This window comes from Pelophylax lessonae (assembly GCF_965119305.1).
Source record: "Pelophylax lessonae genome assembly, chromosome: 6".
Taxonomy (NCBI): Eukaryota; Metazoa; Chordata; class Amphibia; order Anura; family Ranidae; genus Pelophylax; species Pelophylax lessonae.
The window spans coordinates 227,660,092-227,684,364 of record NC_138773.1 but is presented as its reverse complement, the minus strand read 5'-3'; positions in this window follow the sequence as shown (position 1 = coordinate 227,684,364).

Sequence of the window (24,273 nt, the reverse complement as noted above, 5' to 3'; positions counted from 1 at the left end):
ATTCCTCAGAGGTTTTGGTCCAAAGTGAAATGATAGCATCATGCAGTTGCTGCTGATTTGTCGGCTGCACATCCATGATGCGAATCTCCCGTTCCACCTCATTCCAAAGGTGCTCCGTTGGATTGAGATCTGGTGACTGTGGAGGCCATTGGAGTACAGTGACCTCATTGTCATGTTCAAGAAACCAGTTGATTTTAGCTTTGTGACATGGTGCATTATCCTGTATCTGATATAGGTATCAGCGCTGCTCTCAGGGGCAGAATGGCAACTTTCAGCCCAGGGGGCAAGTACAAACCAGAGGCCCATGGTGCAGCGACACGGCTCAGCTCTCCCTCTTCCTGTCCTCCTCCTGATTCTCATTCCAGGCTGAAGCTCTGCTCCCGATACTCTCTACTCACCGGCTGAATCCTGGTTCCTGACCTGGTCATGAGGGGCAGTTGGGGGTTGCTGGGACAGCTTGGTTGGGGCTGGCTGGGGGGAAGAGAGTCTCCAGTGGGGCAGTAAACTGGCCTCTGCTCAGACATAGTTTATACCATCCATGCTGCACTTGAGAAAGGAGCGCACACGCCCTGTGAGGCTACTGCGCACGCTCGGAAACGCGTTGTGTGATTGGCTGCAGGATCTGTCACGCTGGGCTCCCCTATCTGTCGGCGCCGGATGTACTGAGGAGCAGGGCGCCCTTCTGAAGCCGCCCGCCATCCTACCAAACAGTCTCTCGGCTCACCAGGTGTCTCCCTGAGGAACAGAACACCTTTCTGAAGCCGCTGGCCATCTGACTATCTGGTCTCTTGGCCCTCCAGACATCTCCCTCCTTCACCATCCCCTGCACCACCTCTTGAAGCCACAAACATCTAGCCGTGGACCCCTGTGTTCCTGCAGACCACCTAACAGATGAGCTATTTTATACTTTTTTAAATGTGAGCAGTTTCCTGTACCTGTCTTACCCTTTTAATTAAACTGATAACACTTAGAGGAGCTCTGCTTTTTGTTTTTAATACCATCCATCCTGGGGCAGGGAGGCCTGCGCTCTGTCCTTATCTTCAACCCGCACTCAGTAGGTCAGTGACAGGGGCTTTATATTTCTCTTCACCAGGAATCCTTTAGGCATGTCTGTAGCAGAAGTGGTGCAGCCTTTTTACGGGGCATCAGAGCGGCCCAGGGGGCAATTGCCCCCCTACCACCTGGCCCAGTCCTCCCCTGCCTGCTCTAATAAGTCTATAAAGTGGCAAGTGCAAGCAACTATTAAAAAAATATTATAATATGAATTCTCTTACTATTGACACAAATGTGTCTCGAAATATCAGTAAGATGTATGACCCAATGCTGTAATACTATGTGAAATAAATAAATACATAAACAGCTTATCACATACAATAAATAAATAAAGTGCCAAGTAAAAATAGTCCTTATAACTGATAGCCGTATGAGTGGATAAATTCATTAAAAAGTGCCAGTGCAGGAATCCAGACAATAGTCACTCTGTGCTCCGCTCCTGTGTCCCCACTCAAAATAAAGAGATGGGCATCTAATGCTATACAAACATGTAAGAGCATAGTGTATATTCTTGTCTTCCTGGTGATGCCAGATGCCTATTTCCTATGTATAAATCAGATGCAGTGCAGGGTCCTTATCTATGTGACTCCCAATGATGAGTATTCATATAATAAAAAAGGAAATCTCCATGGTGTGATATCGTAGGTTTTATTAAAATGTAAAGTCAGGTACACTTACAGGTAAAATAAGTACGATCAGCCTCTAAAATCGGTGGTGACGTCAGACACTAGGTCCCCACTTTACGCGCTTCGCCCCTATCACTGGGCGTCATCTGAAGCATTTGTCGGCTGCACATCCATGATGCAAATCTCCCTTTCCACCACATCCCAAAGGTGCTCTATTGGTTTGAGATCTGGTGACTGTGGAGGCCATTGGAGTACAGTGACCTCATTGTCATGTTCAGAAAACCAGTGGTGAGATGATTTGAGCTTTATGACATGGTGCATTATCCTGCTGGAAGGAGCCATCAGAAGATGAGTACACTGTAGTCATAAAGGGATGGAAGAGACAAGGACTCACTGCTCAAGGTGGTGTAATTGCCTGATGACTCACACCTGTGCATGCCCCGGCTCGCCTCCGTGAAAACTTGATAAAGGAATTGGCAGCACTCCAGGTTGAGTCAAAATCCAGATTTATTGACTGGACATCCAAATTATGACAATCGTGACAAGGTAGACGCGTTTCACACACTGACTGTGCGCTTAATCATTACCCGGTAATGATTAAGCGCACAGTCAGTGTGTAAAACGCGTCTACCTTGTCACGATTGTCATAATTTGGATGTCCAGTCAATAAATCTGGATTTTGACTCAACCTGGAGTGCTGCCAATTCCTTTTCCTTTATAAAGTGATGGATATGGCCAGCAACAATACTCAAGTAGGCCATGGCATTTAAACAATGCTCAATTCATACTAAGGGGCCCAAAGTGTGCCAAGAAAATATCCCCCACGCCATTACACCACCACCAGCCTGAACCATTGATACAAGGCAGGATGGATCCATGCTTTCATGTTATATACGCCAAATTCTGACCCTACCATCTGAATAATGCAGCTGAAATCGAGACTCCTCAGACCGGCAACGTTTTTCTAATCTTCTATTGTCTAATTTTGGTGAGCCTGTGCAAATTGTAGCCTCAGTTTCCTGTTGTTAGATGACTGGTGTGGCACTCGGTGTGGTCTTTTGCTTCTGTAGCCCATCTGCTTCAAGGTTCGATGTGTTGTGTGTTCAGCGATGGTATTCTGCATACCATGTTGCGACTGTTGCCTTTCTATCATCTCAAATTAGCCTGCCCATTCTCCTCTGACATCAGCAAGGCATTTTCATCCACACAACCGCCGCTCACTGGATATTTTCACTTTTTTTAACCATTCTCTGTAAACCCGAGTGATGGTTGTGCTTGAAAATCCCAGTAGATCAGCAGTTTTTTAAATACTCAGACCAGCCTGTCTGGCACCAAAAACCATGCCACATTCACAAAGTCACCCAAATCTCGTTTCTTTCCAATTTTGATGCTCGGTTTAATCTTCAGCAAGTCATCTTCACCATGTCTGGATACCTAAATGCATTGAGCTGCTGCCATGCGATTGGTTGATTAACAGTTTGTGTTACCAAGCAATTGAACAGATGTAACTAATAAAGTGGCTGATGAGTGTATATTGCACATCAGTATAGGGCCATGTGGCAGTTGTGCTTATAACTGTGCATAGTTTTAGCACTGATCACTGATTTGGGGCATTGGTTCCCACAAAGCATCAGTTAGTGTCAGACTGCCTGCCATACTATCACAGTCCTGCTATAGGTCGCCGACCGCTGCCATTACTAGTATTAAAAAAAAAAAATTCCAGTATTTGTATTAGTGTGTAGACGCTATAACGTTTGTGTAAAACAATCAATATACGCTTATTGGTATTTTTTTTTACCAAAAATATGTAGCTGTTGGAAGGCAACATATTTTTAATATCAGATATTTCTGGTTATTCTGAAGCCACCTGGATATGGCTGGGGGTAGCCTGGAATGCCAGCTGAGCAAGATTACCCAGCAGGATAAGTCGCTGATTGCCACCATTACTAGTATGAACCACTTCCCTTAGGTGGACATCATGTGACGTCCTGGAGTTTAAGTGGTTAAATCTGAATGATGCCTGCATCTCCCTTTTACGCCGGCAATTCCCTGTCATGTAAAAACAATCATAGCAGCTTTTCAGCCGCTTAAATGTTTTTACAGGTGGTGGGAGGGGACACTCACCCCCCCCCCCCCCCGCCACTGTCTGGTGCCACTAATAGCGCGACCATGTGATCGGTGAGCCGGAGAATGAATCGGCCAATTACCACAGCGCTGACCGAGGACCAGATAGTCCCCAGTCTCTATGACCTTTGGAGGCTGGACGTTATGACGTCACATGCGGCCTCGGCAGATGTAAACACTGCCGTTTCCTTGGCTGGGAAGCCAAAATCCTTTTTTTTTTTTTATCTCAGGCTTTTCAGCCTAGAGACAAGATCTGGGGACTTATAGACCCCAGGTCTCCCTGGGAAGAGGACCTGTCATGCCCTATTTCTATTACAAGGGATGTTTACATTCCACGAGTGTGCTCACTTTTAAAGCTTGACATGTTAAGTATTTATTAATTTCATTTTTTATATTTCATAAAACTGTTTTTTTTCCAAAAACAGTGATTGAAAAATTGCTGCGCAAATACTGTGTGACATAAAAGCACCATTTTATTACCTATGGTCTCTGTTAAAAACATATATAATGTTTGGGAGCTCTGAGTAATTTTCTAGCGCAAAAAATATGATTTGTCCATAGGCCCGGTATGGAAGTGGTTAAAAAAAAGTTTTTAAAAGTTCCAGTATATGTAACATAGTGTGTAGACACTATAATGTTTGTGTAAACCAATCAATATACCAATTATTGGTATTTTTGTCTACCAAAAATATGAAGCAGAATAAGTACTTTTTTAATTTATAGTGCAGAAAAATAAAAACCCAGAGGTGATCAAATACGACCAAAGAAAGCTCTATGTCTAGGAAAAAAAATTCTATAAATGTAATTTATGTACAGAGTTGCATTACTGCACAATTGTCAGTTAAAGTAACGCAGTGTCAAAAAGCAAAAAATGGCCAGGTTTTGAAGGGGGGGGAATCTTCGAGGGCAAGTGAATAAACCATACCATCACCATTGCTTACGATACCATCGCCATCGCTTCTCGTTTTGGTCATTCTAGTGGTGTTGCAATTTTGGTAGGTGGAGTAATATGCAAATAGTGATGGTATTGTTTATATATAATGTAAAGGTATTGGATGATGATTTGTATTCTCATCCAGCCAGGTTCAACCCTCCTTTTGGAGATATGGTCCTGAAGAAGCTATACATGAGAAAAGCATTGACCTTGCAGATCTGAAAACGCAAAATAAGTTATGTTAATGATGTATATGTTGGAAATGCTTTTTTGTAAAATTTGAGAGATTAATATGGAACCATAGAAAAACACAGCGTTCAATAGAAATAATATGAAAATGTATGTTAAATAATTTGTATGTGTCATCTTAAACCAACCAGTGAAGTCCGTAAGTTTTTTTTTTTTTTTGGTCTATAAATAGGGATGCGGTACAAGTGGAGGTGAATTGTTAAATTAGATCTTTTCGTATATTTTCTTTATTATTTTGATAAGGTAAGTATAGACATGTTTGTTGTTTATATAAAAAAAAAAATGGAAGGAAAAAGAAAAAATGAAAAGTGCGACTTTACACTCTCTGGCTGAAAGTTGAATTAAAGAAGCGCAGACACCTTTTCAAACTTGCTGTGACTTTAAGGCCCCTTTCACACGGCTCAGTTCTGTCGACAGAGCCTTTCTTCTCAGCGGGGGATCGATCTGCCGATCCCCGCTGAGCAGGTGGGTGACAGCTCTGTCTCCGCTCTGTGTGCGGAGACAGAGGTGTCGGATCCCCGCTGTCCTCTATGGAGGAATCGGATGAGAACAGACCGCCTGTCCGTTCTCATCCAATCCGATCTGCTGGATGGAAGGAAAATAGGGTTTCCATCCGTCCGGATTTGACGGACTGGATCGGATGTCAGCGGACATGTCTCCGCTGACATACGCTGCCCCATAGAGGCACATGGGGCATCTGTTCAGATCCCCCTGAAAAACTGACAGGTGGATCTGAACGGTCCGCATGTGTGAAAGGGGCCTTGAGGTGAAGGGGGATTTACTAAAACTGGATGTTAGAGGCTGATCGGCTACCATGTACAGCTGCACTGGATTCTGAGTGCTTCGGTTTTAGTAAATCCTCCCCAAAGAGTCTGAAGGCAAACAGCCTCTGCTGAGCACTCTTTAGAGACCCGTGTACATTAGTGCAACCTGCTGCAAATGTAAGTCTAAATAATGTCTTGAGCAGTCCAGTGCATGCTGACACTAACTGAAGAATTCATATAATCATATATATATATGTCTATGATAAGCTGTAAGGAGTGATACTAATTCCTAACCATTCGTCACTTCTGTGAATGATGATTTCTTTCCTTCCTTCCTTCCTTTCCCAGAATAAAAGAAAAGAAAATCCCAGATACCGTGTAAGCACCTATTCAACCAAAGGAGACATTTTTCAAGATAGCATGCTATCTTTGTATTATTATTGACTATAGTGAAGTGCTAAAACACAAGTGCAAGTTTTTAAAAATAAAGATTTGGTAATCCTAAAACTTATGTCACTTGAGGGCAAAACCTGCTCTTTCAGGATGACTATAAAACTGTTAACTTAAGTCATCCTTTTCTTACTCTATTGCAGACGGCTGAAGCACATACATGTATGAACTGGTGTACTATATAGGAATGACAGGTCATCATTTCTATGAAGGTGTAGGTTTCTGCTGCAGCCATGACACAGCGGAGAGGAGGCGCAGGGCTTTCTACTGGGGGAGCATCAGCCTTTAAAAACAAGCTAATCAGTTTCAGTTCATTTAATTCATTTTTTCCTCTTAAACACTTAAAAAATCTGATGTTTATATTGTATTTTCATTAATTGTATATCTATACTTTACAAAAACAAAAACATGTTGGCAGAACACATTGGGCTATCTAAAAAGAAAGTCTAGATGGGTAACAACTCTACCAACAGAAAGGGGCAGGAGTCCTTTCTTTGAGTCATTCAGTTTTTGGTGTGTATTCAGATATTAAAATGTAACTAAAGGCAAAACTTTTTTTTTTTTTTGGATAGAGTAAGGGAGAGTTATAAGCCTTGCCTGTCTTCATCTGTGTCACATAGGGAAGATTTCCCCTCATTTCCTGTCCCATAGCCAAATCAGGAAGTGAAAGTATATCCCACCAAAATGAGGGCATCCCAGGGTGTCACCAGATCTAGTGTCTCTGTTGGTGGGTTGACTTCAGAACAGTAATAGAGGGCAGGACAGACAGCAATAAATACTGACAGGTGTTTTAATTCCTCTCCATTCCATACATAACTAAATGTTTTTAGTTACACTTTCACCACGTGCCCTCCGAAAGATTTACCCCTTCCTGACCAGGCCATTTTTTTGTAATCTGGCATTGCGTTACTTTAACTGACAGTTGCGTGGTCCTGCGGCACTGTACACAAATGTCCCTTTTTCCTCACAACTAGAGCTTTCTTTTGGTGGTATTTCATCACCTCTGCGGTTTTTATTTTTTGTGTCGTCCAATAAAAAAATGTAAAAAAATTAAATTTTTTCATCAATTCAGGCCAATATGTATTCTGCTACATAAAATACCGATACGCTTATATTGATTGGTTTACACAAAGATTTTAGCGTCTACAAACTATGGGATGTTTTTATTTATGTATTTATTTTTTTACTAGTAATGGTGGTGATCAGCGACTTATAGTGTAGATATTGCAGCAGACAGTCGAGACACTAACTGACATTTTTGACACTTTGTGGGGACCAGTGACACCAATACAGTATTCAGTGCTAAAAATATGTCACTGAACTAATGACACTGGCTGGGAAGGGGTTAAACATCAGGGACGATCAAAGAGTTAACTGTGTGCCTAGCCAGTGTTTTTGCACTGTGTGGGGGATGCTTTTACTAGGGGAAGGCACAGATCCATGTCTCTGCTTTGCAGGAACAAAGGATCAATGTCTTCCCTACTGACAGAATGGTGATCTGCCTGTGTACCAAACTATCAGTGGGTGTGGGCAGACATCGGGTCCGTGGGACCTGCTGTATAGAATCACTGGCGGTGCGCACTCACGCCTGATACCCAGAAGTGCATATATATATGGGATCCTGGAAAGTGCAGACACCCTGTAGAAGTAAAACTGCTATAGGGCAGTTGGCATGTGGTTAAGGTTTAGCAACATCACAAGATATTCACAGCATAGTAGTAAATGCTGAAATCCTGCAGTGGTAGTCTTGTACTAGTCTCTCCACCTGTTGCCCAGGATACAATGAATAAAGAAAATATAAGCATTAACCACCGAAAGATGGCTACTGCGTGGGCTTCCAGTGGCAGGAGGGCGTCAATAGACGTCCCCCTGTGATCGCGCTGCTCGCACGCCCCCTGCGGCGTGCGGGAGGCGCACTCTGTGATTGTCAAGTCCTTAGGACTTGACTGATCATAGAACAGAGTAAAGGGCTAATCACAGCAGCCCTTTACCATGTGATCAGCTGTTAGCCAATGACAGATGGTCATGGAAGTAAACCGAAGCTGGTTATTGTTACACTGTCAGTGAGAGGAAAGGAAGAAAGCCAATAACCGGCTTCTGTTACAGCGACATCAGTCCCACACAGTGCCCACCAGTGCCTCCCTACAGTGCCACCTATCGGTGCCCATCAGTGCTTCATCATCAGTGTCACTTGTCAGTGCTGCCTATTAGTGCAGCCTCATCAGTGCCTCATCATCAGTGCCCATCAGTACAGCTTCATCAGTGCACATCAGTGAAGGAGAAAAATTACCTGTTTGGAAAATTTTATAAAAAACTGACTTTTTTTTTTTCTCAAATGTTTTTTTTTCGTTTCTATAGCAAAAAAATAAAAAACTCAGTGATGAATAAATACTACCAAAAGAAAAGCTATATTTGTGTGAAAATAAATAGTAAACATTTTGTTTGGGTACAGTGTTGCATGACCGCACAATTGTCATTCAAATTGCGACAGCACTGAAACTTGGGCTGGGCAGGTAGAGGGTATAAGTGCCCAGTAAGCTGGTGGTTAAACACTCCCTTTAAATGAAAATGTCTGATAATATTTGTGCTTATAGAGGTATGCCCCGTACACACGTACCGATTGTCGACCGTAAATATTCGGCCGACGACCGATCGGCCGATTTTCGGCTTGTTAGTATGATGCTTCCGACAGCCGACAGTGCATTTTCGGCCGAACAGAATCTGTTGTGCAGGCATTAAAATTTTTGTTGGCCAACACCAGAACGGCCGATTGTTCGCCAGTCAGTACAGATTTCGTCCGACAGACAGCAGATTAGCAAGACTGGGCATGCTCAGAAAAGAAAAAAGACAAGGAAAGTTACCATCACATGACATCACTTCTGCAGTCGGCTGTTGTTGGCCGACAAAATTCGTGTGCAGTCTTTTGCAGTTTTCAACAGACACGACAGCCCTGGACAAAAGACGGCCGATCGTTCGGCCGACGATCGGTACGTGTGTACGGGGCTGTAGTTTCATTCTGTGTCTGACAAATGCAGTCCAAAGTATGGAAAGTCCCAATCATAATAATAGTTGCCCGATTCCCAATTGTAGGTGCTGCTGTAAGTCACCTCTGGCATGGGGAAACCAGTGCAGTCCCCCAGTTCTTTTTTATGTGACCTCTATTCTGATTTTTTTTGTGCACTGAGAATTCTGTGCATCTGGCTGCTTAGTTTTACAAAGCCTGAAATAATGATGAACGTGTACTAAACCAACGCTTAGAAAAGTAGAAGGTCTTTATTTATCAGGCATAGTAAGCATGGAATGGGCTGTAAAGCGTGTGTCTAGGTAAATCTTTTCCTATAGTATTTGCTGAGCCTCCTGTTGATGAACGCAGATCTGCGCACGCGGTGTGAACAAACTAAGAAGGATTAAAACCCCTGCCATGCATTTATTGCTTTATATGTCCTTGCTGGGGGGAAATGTCTTAGTTGACCGTTGTCACTGGCACAGAAATCTATGGGAAATCCAGCATTTTACAGATGTCAAAAGAACAGAAGTAGAATAGGGACACTTGTTTTGGTGACATCGGTCTTAGGCCAGGAAGTGAAGGGAATCTCTCTTATAGACAAAAACCATAAGAGCTCCTTCACGCAGGAAGCCAGCAGTTGGTTGAGCCACTGTTTTACCGTCCCCTAAACACAGAAATCCAGCCACATGGGGTTGTACACATGCCATAGCTGTGATGCTTTGCTTTGCAGCCACGGCAAAAAATAAATGACATGTCGCATCACATTCAAGTGAATGAGGCCACACCACAATTACCCTGTAACTGTATTAACCACTTCTGGACCGGAAGGTTTTGCCCCCTTAATGACCAGGCCATTTTTTGCGATTCGGCATGCGTTAATTTAGCGGACAATTGCGTGGTCGTGCGACGCTGTACCCAAATAAAATCGATGTCCTTTTTTTCCCATAAATAGAGATTTATTTTTGTGGTATTTGATCACCTCTGCCATTTTTATTTTTTGTGTTGCGCTATAAACAAAAAAAGAGCAACAACTCTGAAACAAAAACAATATTTTTCACTTTCTGCTATATAACATTTCCAATATAAAAAATATGTAAAAAATCAAATTTTTTCATCATTTTAAAAATTACAATAAGCGTATTTTGATTGGTTTGCGCAAAAGTTATTGCATCTACAAACTAGGGGAAAGATTTATGTCATTTTTATTTATTTATTTTGAATAGTAATGGCAGCGATCAGCGGTTGTTAGCTGGACTGCGGACATTGCAGCGGACAGATCGGACACCTAACTGACATTTTTGACACTTTTGGGGGGACCAGTGACATTACTACAGTAATCAGTGCTAAAAATTTGCACTGTTACTGTACTAATGACACTGGCAGGGAAGGGGTTAACCCAGGAGCGATCAAAGGGTTAAGTGTGAGCCTAGAAGGTGTTTTCTAACTGTGAGGGGGATGGGCTTGTGAAATCAACACAGGGACCTGTGATCATAAATAGGAGGATCACAGGCGCTCTATGCTCATTCTTGAGAGAACAATGGTCTGCTGTGTGATCTCTCCACATGGAGTGATCGATGGTGCCCGTTGGCAATTATGGTCGCCATCCCCATGAATCAGCTTCCCCGCTGGCTAATGGAGGGGGGGGGGCACGCACGCACACCACCAGGATTGTTTCCATGGATCACCATACAGGTACGGCGATTCACACAGCCGAGCCAGCCTGCCACAGTATATATGCGGCGGGTGGTCGGCAAGCAGTTAAATGCCAGCAATTACAATACAGTGTGGGTTAGCATTCAGAGAGGTAAGGCAAAATATCACCTCCTCGCCCGCCTGTCAAATGCCATCTTAGGCTCGGTTCACACTGCTGTGACTTGTCATGTAACTTGAGAGTTCTAAGTCACATGACAAGTCGCACCCCATTAATGGAACTGCTCTAACTGATGCAACGCAGAAAAAGATTTCCTGCACTACTTTGGGGCGACTTCATCACGACTTCTGTTAATGAAGTCTCAAGCAAGTCGCAATGAAGTCAAGCAGGATGTTGGCTGTCAAAGTCATGCGACTTTAAAGCCGCACAGATGTGAACCGGCTCTCAAAAGTGATCCACCACGGATTGCTTTTCAGAAGGACAACAATAATAGCCACACAATTGAATGAGACCTAAAAACAATACTGACAGATTTAAACAAATCTATACTGACATATACTGTATAATAAGAAAAGTTTTGGTTTTAGGTAATTGTTTTAGCTAAAATCGGTATGACAAAAAGTGTGGGATATCCCGCACTACCTTATTGGTAATAATATATGGCTTGTCTTGTGATGGGTGGCTGCATGCAACCTAATTGTGTTCCCACAATGTGAATCAAATAATGAGATTGTGTGTTGTTGCGCCTAATGCCTTTAGTAGTGACAGTTTAAAAATAGTGTTGTAAGGTGCAAACAAAGTCTAAAATCTTCCTCTTTAGTGTCCTTGGTAAATGGTAAATAGTAAGTGGGTCATATATAAAACATCAATATCATAAAATCAAATGCAAAGAAAGGGATCCTCATGGTGTAGTAATTTAAAAGTAGGTATTTATTTAAAAGTTCTAGCTTACATTTAAAATTAAAACAAACACCTCCTGTAATGGATAGCAGGATACAAAGGTTCTCACATTACTTCCTCTGTGCAGCAGTGTCATCTGACTCACCCTACGCGTGTCGTCACAGTCACGTGACTTCATCAGGGGTATCTGGGTTCTTGACTGGCCTGCACAGAGTCCTGACCTCAACCCAATAGAACACCTTTGGGATGAATTAGAGAGCAGACTGTGAGCCAGGTCTTCTCTCCAACATTAGTGCCTGACCTCACAAATGCGCTTCTGGAAGAATGGTCAAACATTCCCATAGACTCACTCCTAAACCTTGTGGACAGCCTTCCCAGAAGAGTTGAAGCTATTATAGCTGCAAAGGGAAGGCCAACCCCAATATTGATGTTCATGTGCATGTAAAGGCAAATACTTTTGGTAATGTAGTGTATGTATTTCACATAAATATTTCACGTTTTGTCTGGAGTCCAGCTGTTGTAACTGCTATCAAGAAAGTCTCCTGTATAGACCCCAGGACAAAGTGGTTATAGAGTCAGCTCAGAATTGTCAAAAGGAGGAAACCCTCTCTTAGAACTTGTACCTATAGGTAAGCCTATATTAAGGCTTACCTATAGGTACTGTAAATATCTCCTAAACATTCACCGTTTAGGAGATATTTACTGTTAATGCAGCTAATGACGTAATCGGCGCATGCGCTCTGAAGAAATGGCCACCCATGCCCTTCCTTCAGAGACCTGTGCCGTGAACGGCGGCTCCCACGCTCATGCGCGGGAGTGATGTATTCGCGCCTCCAGCCAATCCGATGGCCGGAGGACACGAACCAGGAAGCAGGATGGCCGAACTTTGTCCTGGGATATGTACAGGATACTTTTTGTTATATGCTTTGGTTATGCTGGCTCACACAGATTAGTGATGGCACCGTAGGGAAATAATTAACTAATTAAACCCATTGATTAATATTTTTTTTTTACCAAGAAAGTCTGTCTTCTTTTTTTCTTTCTGTTTAATAAAGTTTTATTTCTCTTTCGTTCATTGACGGACACAGCTCCTGATCTTCTTAACCATTGGGTTATACTACCCCCTACAGAAGTAGAACACTAGGCAGAAAAAAAGTCTGGCTATGCCTATGGGTGGTCTCAGGGGATATACTCCCTCTCTTCTATAGGTACCCAGTTTTTTTCTGCCTAGTCAGGTGTAAGGACCTAGTTCCTTGCTGGGATCTCTGGTCCTGGCAAGTTTTTTTTTTTTTTTAGATAGAAATCTTCTGTTTTTTTCCTGTGAGATCTACAATCAACTGCCGGACTGGGCGACGGGCTGGATAATCTAGATCCAGTGGTCACCCCAGTCTGGCCAGCGAGCGCGTGTAGACCTCCGCACTAGGTTGGCCGCGACATAGCCCCACCGGACGGGGGCTGGCCGGGAGTTAAATGCCTTGCGAGGTCGCATATGACCAGGTCTCGGCCCGAGTCACAGCGGTCCTCCTAGCCGACAGCCCACCATTTCCATGGCAAGAGGTTCTGTCTGGTTCCTGGTATAGTGAGAAACTGTCCCTCCCTCTCCCCCTGGAGGGTTTTGGGATAGACGTGGGCCTCTCCTTGGGACGGTCAGTACCCTGGGTTCCCCTCCTTCCCGTCAGGCACCCTTTCATCTGTCCCCCCTCCCTACCCCCCTCCACTTTTGCTGGGGCTGTGTGGGTGGTCTGGTCCACCTCCTGGGATGGGGGCAGGGCGCTATGCTGGCGATGGGGTTGGCGCTGGCAATCTGACGATCGCCTGTACGGGGGGAGGTTGGTGGGGGCTTCTGATAGGGCCCCCCCCCGTCCTGCCTGGGCCTGTCCCTGAGGCCCAGGGATCCCTCCTGGTGCAGCCATTTTGTTGTAGCCTGTGTGCTCAATGCACCGAGGCCATGTTTGTGTAGTCCGGTGGGCATTATGTGGTGGTTTGCCAATGAAAATAGCAGTGGCCATGACTGTGGAGTACTGTTGGAAGCAATTTCGGCGGTGGGAACCCCTCCTCATCCCCTGGTGCAGACTCCTGGATCTTTTCACTTCCTGATCACCGCACATGGGGTGCAGGTTATCCTGGTGCTGTGGGTGTCTGTTTCTGCTGGGTGGTGAGTCTTATGGGGTCTTCTCACTCTCTGCTGAGGATCGCTTGGTGCTTTGTGCCTGGTGACCGTGTGGTGCTGCCAGCACGGTGGGAGTTGTCCCTTTACAGTGTTTTACACATTTTATGGGGTCCCCCTGGTGACTCATGGATTCTTTGGAGCACATCTCCCCACCTGATCCCCTCTCTGAGGCTGCGGGGCCCTCCGGGTCCCAACCATCCATTGATGCACTGACGGCGGTCCTGGAGTTCTTTGTGTCCCAGGTGGAGGTGGCTTTCGGGGCAAAAGGCTAGCAAAAAGTGCCCCTGCCTCATTTGTCTCATCAGATCCTGAATCTGGTTCGGCTGCCGCAGACGTGGGTCATCCTGCTGGGTCTGCGACCACGCACCCAAAATCCTCAGATAGTGAGAGTGAGGATGATTCCTCCACATCTGCAGCCGCGCACAAAAGGCGCTGGTGGAAGCACCTTAAAGATGGAGGATGCAGCTGCAACGGAGGCGCAGGTTCCCTTTGACACTCACAAGCCATCCAGAGTGGTAAAGGTGTTTCCATTCCCCGCCTATTTTGACAGAATTATCGCTAAAGAGTGGGGACGACCAAAGCGTCCCCTTGGTTTCCTAAGCGATTTGCTAGGCGATACCCCGATGAGGAGTCCCTTCTTAAGCAGTGGACTGTTCCACCGGTGGTGGACTCTCCAGTTTCCAGATTGAACAAGGCAACCATGATTCCTGTTGAAGATTCCCTGACCTGTAAGGATCCGGCTGGCAGGAAGGTGGAGGCTGTGGTCCGCAATATGTACATCCTGGCTGGTTCGGCTCTGAGGCCGATATTCACCATTGCCCTGGTGTCGCAAACTCTGACTGAGTGGGCTAAGCTTTTAGGCCATGACCTGAAGGGGGAACAGCTCTCCCCTGCCTTTGCTAAGCTGATGGACCACCTGGTCCAGGGGCTGCAGTTTATCTGTGATGCCTCTTTGGATGCAGCTCCCCTTGTGGCTTGGCTCTCTGTTTCGGCAGTGGTCCTTCTGCTTGTCTTTTGGCTCAAATGCTGGTTTGCAGACCAGACTTCAAAAAAGGCGTTGGCTGATCTACCCTTTCAGGGAGATTACCTGTTTGGAGCTACCCTAGATGACATCATTAAGGGTCTCACAGGCGGTAAGAGTACCTTTCTTCCGCAGGCTACTAAGGGCAAGGACCCTCATCGTAGATGTGGGCCCTTCTTCTCGGCTCAAAAGAAGTTTCTCTATCGCTCATTGACAGACGTAGTCCTCGGTGATACAGCACCTTCGGGTTATGTTGCCTCCACAGGAGTAGGACTAGACAGGAAATGAAAAATGCTCTGGCCACACCCCAGGGGCAGTCCCCGAGGGTATATCCTCTCTCTCTCCGCCACAGCAAATCAGTTTTTTTCTGTCTAGTCAGGAGTAAGGACCTAGATACCTTGCTGGGATCTTCGGTCCTGGCAGGATTTTTTTCTTAGAAAAGAATTTTTTTAGACAGCTTTTTTTCTCCAGTGTTCCTGTGAGATCTTCAAGCAAGAAAACTGAACTGGGCGACGGGCGGGATGTTGAGATCCAGTGGTCACCCCAGTTCAGCCTACGAGCGCGTGCAGGCCATAGCTCCGCGCTGGGTCGGCCGCGACATAGTCCCACTGGACGGGGACTGACCCTGCGAGTTAAACGTCTCGCTGAAACGCCAAAGACCATGAGTCACGGCGCCCGTATTGGTCGACAGCCCTCCTACCTCGGTGGAGAGGGGTACTGTCAGGAGTTGGCGCCCGCCTGGTTCCGGTATGGTGAGTAGTATGTTCCCCCTTTCCCCCTGACGGGTCTTGTGGTGAACGCGGGCCCCTCTCTGTAATGGTAAGGATGGGTTCCCCTCTATCCTACAACATGTCACAGATCCCCCTAATTGAGTGTGATTTTTGTGTACAAGAAGCCAGGAGGCTTGGTTTGGGAGCTGACAATCTAATTGTAAAAATGTGTAAATGATTGTAGTCAGTGGCAGTACTAGAACTTTACTGTGATAGTATAAGGTATCCTACCTGTCAGTAGCCACAGGGAGATGTCTATACATGTATACTGCATTCCAGATCATTCCTCCAGCTAAGCAGATGCCTCCCGACGGCCACGGACCGCATACGGCCCGCTAGGGTCCGGTACCTCCGACCACGCTGACCACCATGAGGGTGAAGGGTTGTGAGGCCGAGATCCTTCTGCAGACATGCTGCTATTCTGTGCAGGCCGCCGCCATTGTCTGGTAGATCGCACGAGGCCGCCATTTTGGTGTAGCCTCGTGTCTCCAGCATGGGGGCGGCCATGTTTGAGGTGACTCAAACACCTCATGGAGCCAGGGGGAGGAGCCGGCAGGCGTGTTAAGGGACGGAGCCGCCTCTTTTACCCAGGAAATAGGGCCAAAGACTTCCTGTCTGTAACAAGACAAGCACTGAGCAAGCTGATGAAAACTTCTGTGCATCAGGGATGAGCCTTGGGAGGCAGGTAACACTGAGGGGCGCTGTTGCGACTGGGGGAAACAAAAAAAAAAAAAGTTTTTTTTTTTTTTTTTTTTTACTTTGTCATTTTTTTGTCGCTGGCAAGTGTCTTGTATAATCATTGACCCTGCCGCATAGGTATCCCCACCTGATCCCCTCAAGGTGGCCGCAGGACCCTCCAGTACCCCACTTGTTTTTAATGCATTATCGGCAGTTTTGGAGTCTTTGGTATCCCGGGTGGAGGTGGCCTGTCAGGGACGGGGGTCAAGTAGCGACCCCCGCCTACCCCTATTGTTTATCAGATACTTCAGATACGGATTCGGAACTGGTCAATGCAATTGCAGGTCCCTCTTAGGGGGCTGTTGTCTCAGGTAATATCTCCTCAGCAGTGAGGAGCACGTTTCTGCCTCCGCCATAGCACAAGAGTGGTGGATGCACTAGTTGTGTCCGTCCGGGAAACCTTTAGTCTTGAGGTTACACCGGCAGAGGTAGCTGAGACTGAGATTCCTTTTTGGTACTTGTTAGCCTACCAAAAGGGCAAAGGATTTTCCTTTACCCAAATGGGGTCGTTTTGAAACGAACCCCTGTTATTTCCAAACGCATGGCTAGGTGCTATCCGTTTGAGGAATTCCTCTTTATAGGATAGACGGTACCACCTGCTGTCTTGCCACAGACTGTTAGGATAAAAAGACCTCGTAACTAACGAGGATCTTCCTTTTCTGCTCATATAGAGTTGTTCGTTCCGCGAGGGCTGGCGATAAGGCGAAACCCTCCAAAGCCCCTTTAGAGGGGTTTCAAAGGGCGCTGGTCGGGTAAACAAAGAGTCCGGCTCAGTCAAGCCTGAAGAATATAGCCTGATGCGCCCCTACCCATCTCTGGGGTGGGGGGGGGATGTCTTCACCGGTTTCTGGAGGACACAGGATCGAGTTTCGATCACTTCCACCGGTGCGATTCTTCCCTTCTAACATTGAACGGTTTCAGGGGTTCTATTCGAACCTATTCACAATGCCCAGGAAAGAGGGCAAGGTGCGTCCAAATCTGGACTTGGGAAGAAATAGAGTCCATCCGTACAGTGGTGGCCTCCCTGCATCAAAGAGATTTCCTGGCGTCCATAGACATATAGGATACCTATCTTTATATCCCCATCATCGCAGGACATCAGCGTTTTTTCGCTTTCCCAAAGATCATCCCTGGTTCCCACCAGGAGACTGAACTATCTGGGCCTAAGGTTGGATACATCCTGGGCAAGAGAGTTTCTCCTTGCTGGGAAACTCCAGAAGGTTCAGTCAACGATTCGGATGTTGCTGTCCGTCAATTGGCTGGGACTGATGGTGGCCTTCTTAGAGGCAGTACCGTATACCCAGTCTCATACCCGAATTCTCCTGAAGGAGATTCTTTTTTAATGGAATCAGAATTCCGATTCCCTGGACAATCGGATCCGGTTGAGCGAGCGGACCAGGAAGTCTCCGATGCTCAACCAGGGGAAGTCATTTCTTCCGATAGTATCCAGATTACCAATAAGGGTATCGGAACTGAGAGCGATCAGATTTTGTCTGATTTACTGGATCGAGCAGCTCTAGAGCAGCCCGATTCGGATCCAATCGCATATGGCCTCTTCATCCAGAGGTTTTTCCCTAGCTGTCCCTTCATTGGGACATCCCGGATGTGGATCTGTTGGCACCTTGGCCTAACAGGAAGGTGCGGAGGTTTGTAGCTCGCGCCACGATCCTCTAGCGGACGCAGCAGAAACGCTGATCGCACCGTGGGGGCAGTATCAGCTACGGCATGCCTTCCATCCTCTCAAGTTGCTGCGGGAACTTCTTCGCAGGATAGAGGTGGAGGGAATTCCAGTTATTCTGGAAATTCCGGATTGACCTCGTCGAGCCTGGTACGCCGACTTGGCGAGGCTAGTCGCGGACGCTCCTTGGAGACTTCCTCTCAGGGAGGATTTGCGGTCTCAGGGACCGATCTTCCATCTTGCTTTACAGTCGCTGGCTTAATGGCCTGGCCATTGAGACCCAGGTACTGAAGGACAAGGGAGTGTCAGCTTCAGTTATTCCTACCTCCAGTTAAAGCAAGGAAAGCGACTTCCAGCACATGGAAGTCTTATATTGCATGGTGTGAATCTATTGGATTTCCCCCACAGACCTATTCGGTGACCCGAATTTTGGTCTGTCTGCAACAAGGGGTTGAGCAGAAACTATCCTTGAGCACGATCAAGGGTCAGGTTTTCGGCGTTAGCAATCTTCTTTCAAGAAACCTTTGGCTAATCATTCCTTGGTGCGGAATTTCATCCAGGGGGTGCGACATCTGGCTCCGCCAGTGTGCGCACCCTTACCGCCTGGTATCTTAATTTAGTGTGGTCGGTTCTTCAGAAACTTCTCTTTGAAGATATTAGGGAGATTCCCTTGCTTACATTCCCAGAAGGTGGCTTTCTTGGTGGCCATTACTTCTGTATGCAGGGTGTCAGAACTGGCCGCATTATCCTATCGTTCCCCAGATCTGGTGGTTCATAGGGATAAGGTGGTTCTTCTTCCGAATCCATCCTTCCTTCCTAAAGTGGTTTTCGTAAGACGGACTCACTTTTTGTGATCACGGATAGCCCTTGAAGGGGGTTGCCTGTGTCTGCCGCGACCATATCTACATGGATCAGTCAGACGGTGGTACAGGCTTATTCTATTAAGGGTCGGAATCCTCCGTTCCCTGTTAGGGCGCACTTCACTCGAGCGCTCAGTACTTCCTGGGCCTTTCGCCATCAGGCGTCAGTGGTCCAGGTATGTAAAGCGGCCACCTGGTCGTCGGTACATACCTTTACAAAATTTTATAAAATTGATGTGATGGCATCGGCGGATGCCTCATTTGGCCGCAAGGTTTTGCAGGCCGCAATTTGAGGAGACCGGTGGTCTACCTCGAGGGTTTTTTTCTGTTTGAAAATTTTTTTGTTGAGTCTCATCATTAAGGATGAGCATTGTAAACTTCTAGTTGGCACCGGTTGGGCCTTCTAGATTTGGATTTAATTTCCATTTTCCCACCCCTCATTTGTGATACTGCTCTGGGACTTCCCGAAGGTGCTGTATCACCGAGGACTACTGTCAGGAAGGTCCTGCCAGGAGACAAGTTGGCAATCGCAGGCAAGGCCCTGCCCCTTGAATTTCCCAAAGCTAATTGGCTAATTGCCAAATGTGAAAGCCCCAGCATGTGAATTGAGTGTGCTGCGCACCTGATGACAGTTAAGCATCAAGAGGCCTATTTAAGCTAGATCTGCTCCCAGGATCAGTGCTGTCTCGTCTACAGCGTTCCGTGCCAGTCCTGCTTCCTGTTACCTGTGTTGCTCCTGAGATCTTGACCCGGCTTGCCTTTGACTACTCCAGTTCTCTGCCTGCACCGATCCCGGCTTGTCCTTTGACCATTCTCCAGTCTCTCCACTTGTACCTGATCTGATCTCTCTGTGTATGACCCAGCTTGTCTGACTCTGCTTACCTTCCAGTATACCTCGAGGCTCCCTAGCTGCTGCATTGATCCAACTACTCCCAGGACACCTGCCTCCGTCTGGAACTCTACGCTACCAGCAGTCCTGCAGCCTGCACGTCCACCGGCACTCGTGCGACTCTGCACTCTGCGCTTCCTGTTTACTCTATCAGGGGCTCTGAGTCAGAGGTGTAAGAGAGGCCTTCCTCCGCACATTCAGGCTCTACCTACCAGGTACGTGACAGTACGAGACAGCCATGTCTGAGCCTGAGCGAGGAACCTCTCCCCTGGATGAATTATGCCTACACCTGGACGGCCTCACACAGGCCGTCAAGAGCCTGCAGGAAGGTTATACACGGTTGGAGGAACGTGTTCAGACGCTGTCAACACCATCCACAGCTTCTAATGCTGTGTCCTCACCTTCTGCTGGGAACCCTGCACCATCCACAGTTGTGATGCTCCCCCCGGAGCCCAGAGTACCTACCCCCGAAAGATTCTCGGGTGATCGCAGCAAGTTCAGGGCTTTCTGCACCGCTTGCGAACTTTATTTTGCCTTACAGCCCCGCACCTTCTCTTTGGAGACCACGAAAGTTGGGTTTGTCATCTCCCTGCTGCAGGGGGAACCCCAAGCATGGGCTCATCGTCTTCTAGAGCAGAAAGCCTCTTCACTGGACACCCTGTCCTCTTTCTTCAGCGACATGGCCCAGATCTATGAAGACCCTCAGCGAAATACCACTGCAGAAGCCGCACTCCATTCCCTCCAGCAAGGCCACAGAGCGGTCGAGGACTATGTTTCCGATTTCAGGCGTTGGAGTACAGACACAAATTGGAATGATGCGGCACTCCGCTACCAGTTCCGCATGGGCCTTTCAGAAGCCCTAAAGGATGAGCTAGCCAGAGTTGGGGTCCCACACTCGCTGGACGATCTCATAAAGTTATCCATCCAGATTGATCGGAGATTGAGAGAACGCAGGGCGGAGAGATCTGCCGGACCATATCGTCCTGTGTGGATGTTGCCTCGTGTAGCTAACTCACCAGGCCCAGCTTCTTTTGAACCCTCAGCACTTGCTCAGGATGTGCCTGAACCCATGCAGCTTGGCCTACTCCGTCCTTCGCTTACCAACGAGGAACGACAACGCAGGCGACAGAACAATCTGTGCCTTTACTGCGGGGAACCAGGCCACTATGTGAGAAATTGCCCAGCCAAACTCCGTAAGTGGTTGTCTATCTCTTCTCCCAAGTCCCCAGCCCTGCCAAACGGTTCTTCTCATCTGGTTCTCTCTCTTCTGTTACAGCTTCCAGGAGGAACTATTCAAGTACCGGCTATAATTGATTCCGGGGCCTGCAGCTGCTTCATAGACTTATCCTTTGCCGCTGTACACCGGATACCCTTACAGTCCAAGACCCGGAAGCTTTCTGTTCATCTGGCAGATGGGTCCACCATCAAATCTGGACTTGTTTCTCAAGAGACCAGCCCTTTACCTGTCACCACCACTTACAACCACCAGGAACTCTTACGTTTGGATGTCATAGCCTCACCTTTGTTCCCAATTATCCTTGGCATGCCTTGGCTGCAGGCACACAACCCTCACATTGATTGGGTTACACAGGAGATCCAGTTCAAATCACCCTACTGCAAACAACATTGCATGCCAGGACCACCATGTTCCCCATCAGCCTTGTTATATATGGATACAGACCCTGAGGTTTGCAAATCTGTCCCTACCACGTACCTGGATTTTTCAGACGTTTTCAGTAAAAAAGGAGCAGAAACTCTCCCCCCTCATAGATCCTATGATTGCCCCATTGAGCTACTCCCAGGGGCCGAGGTGCCTTTTGGACGAATCTTCCCCTTATCTGAACTGGAACTCGTAGCTCTCAAGGACTACATTGATGAGAGCCTAAAGAAAGGGTTCATTCGCCCATCAACCTCTCCAGCTGGAGCAGGCATCTTTTTTGTGGAAAAAAAGGATCATTCTCTCCGACCCTGTGTCGACTATCGTGAACTTAACAAAGTCACGGTCAAGAACAGGTACCCCCTACCTTTGGTACCCGAACTTTTTCAAAGACTCAGGTCAGCCACAATCTTTACAAAGCTGGATCTCCGAGGGGCATACAATCTGGTCCGCATACGAGCTGGGGATGAGTGGAAGACGGCATTTCGTACCCGATTCGGACATTTTGAGTACCTGGTGATGCCTTTTGGCCTATGTAATGCCCCTGCCACATTCCAGCATTTTGTCAATGACATTTTTAGGGACTTTCTGGATCTCTTTGTCATCGTCTACTTGGACGATATTTTGATCTTTTCCCCTTCTTTAGAAATTCACCAAGGACACGTAAGAAAGGTGCTGACCCGCCTTCGACAACATGGCCTGTACGCCAAACCAGAGAAATGTGAGTTTGAGCGCCAAAGCATCCAGTTCCTGGGACTAATAATCTCCACAGAGGGTATAAAGATGGATCCTCAAAAGGTCACAGCCATTCTGGATTGGCCAGCTCCCACAGATAAGAAGGGAGTACAACGCTTTGTAGGATTCGCAAACTTCTACAGAAAATTCATAAAGGGGTTCTCGGCCATCATTTCTCCCATCACACAGTTGACCAAGCATAGCAATCGGTTTTCCTGGACTCCCGAAGCCCAATCCGCTTTCGAGACTCTTAAGCAACTGTTCACATCTGCACCTATTCTTAAACATCCCGATCCAACCTTACCATACGTGTTGGAGGTTGACGCATCAGAAACGGCAGTAGGAGCAGTACTCTCTCAACGCCGGGGAGCCAAAGCCCTTCTGCACCCAGTTGCATTCTTTTCTCGTAAACTGTCATCGGCAGAAAAGAATTATGACGTAGGGGACCGTGAACTTCTTGCAATAAAGGCTGCACTAGAGGAATGGAGATATCTCTTGGAAGGGGCAGCTCACCCCATACTAATTTTTACAGACCATAAAAATCTTGAATACTTGAGGACAGCAAAACGTCTGAGACCACGTCAAGCCCGGTGGGCATTGTTCTTTTCAAGATTTTCCTTCCACATAACCTTCAGGCCTGGGTCGAAGAATACTAAACCCGACGCTCTTTCCCGCATGTTTGGTGAACCTGAGGAAATAGAGCTTCCTGACACCATTCTTTCCTCTGGAAACTTTCTCTTATTGCAAGAGGACATCTTCTCCCAAATCAGGCAAGCTTCGGTAGGAGTCTCCGCTTCTTCCGAAACACCCTTGCAAGTAAGGAATGGACTTTTATGGCATCAAGACAAAATCTTTGTCCCAGAAGAAGTACGTGTCCCTGTCTTAAGCTTATGCCACGACCACGCATTAGCAGGTCACTTTGGAGCTAGTAAGACAATTGAGCTGGTCCAGCGTACCTTCTGGTGGCCTCATCTGGATAAGGACTGCAGAAAGTATGTGGAGACATGCAACACTTGTGCCCGAAACAAGGGTAACAGGACCAAAGCATGGGGTCTGCTTCAACCACTGCCAATCCCGGACAGACCATGGAGAATGATCTCAATGGATTTCATCGTGGAACTCCCTCCTTCAGAAGGGTACACAACCATTTATGTAGTCGTTGATCGGCTGTCCAAAATGGCACATTTTCTTCCTATGAAAGGCACACCATCTGCTCTACAGACAGCACGGATTTTTATCAAGGAGATAGTGAGGCTCCATGGAATCCCAGCTAACATTGTATCTGATCGAGGGGTTCAATTCACCTCAAGGTTTTGGAAAGCCCTCTCAAGAACCCTGGAAATTGACCTATCCTTCTCTTCGGCCTATCACCCCCAAACTAATGGCCAGACGGAAAGGACCAACCAAACCCTGGAGCAATACCTGCGCTGCTTTTCTTCCTTTTCCCAAGATGACTGGATATCATTACTTCCTCTAGCTGAATTTGCCTACAACAATTCCAACCACTCTGCTACCAAACAATCCCCATTCTTTGCCAACTATGGCTTCCACCCATCCTTCCTACCCAGCACTATCCCGGAAAGCTCTGTGCCAGCTGTGCTAGAAACCGTAACCTTCCTGGAGACCAACAACAAGCTACTACAGGAAACAATAGCCAAGGCACAGGAGTACAACAAAAGAATGTTTGATAGGAAAAAGCGTGGCGAATTAATTCTGGAACCTGGCGATCAAGTGTGGTTATCCACCACCAACTTAAAATTAGCATGTCCATCAAGGAAACTGGGACCTAAGTTTGTGGGGCCATTCCCTGTAAAGAGAAGGATCAATAATGTGGCTTACGAATTGGAATTACCAGCCTCCTTTAGGATCCACCCGGTCTTTCATGTGACCCTTCTGAAACCTGCCTCTCCCAACCCCTTCCCGGAACGAAACTCTGGCCCACCCGAGCCAACAATAGTAGGGGGAGAAGAGGAATATGAAATTGAGGCAATTATGGA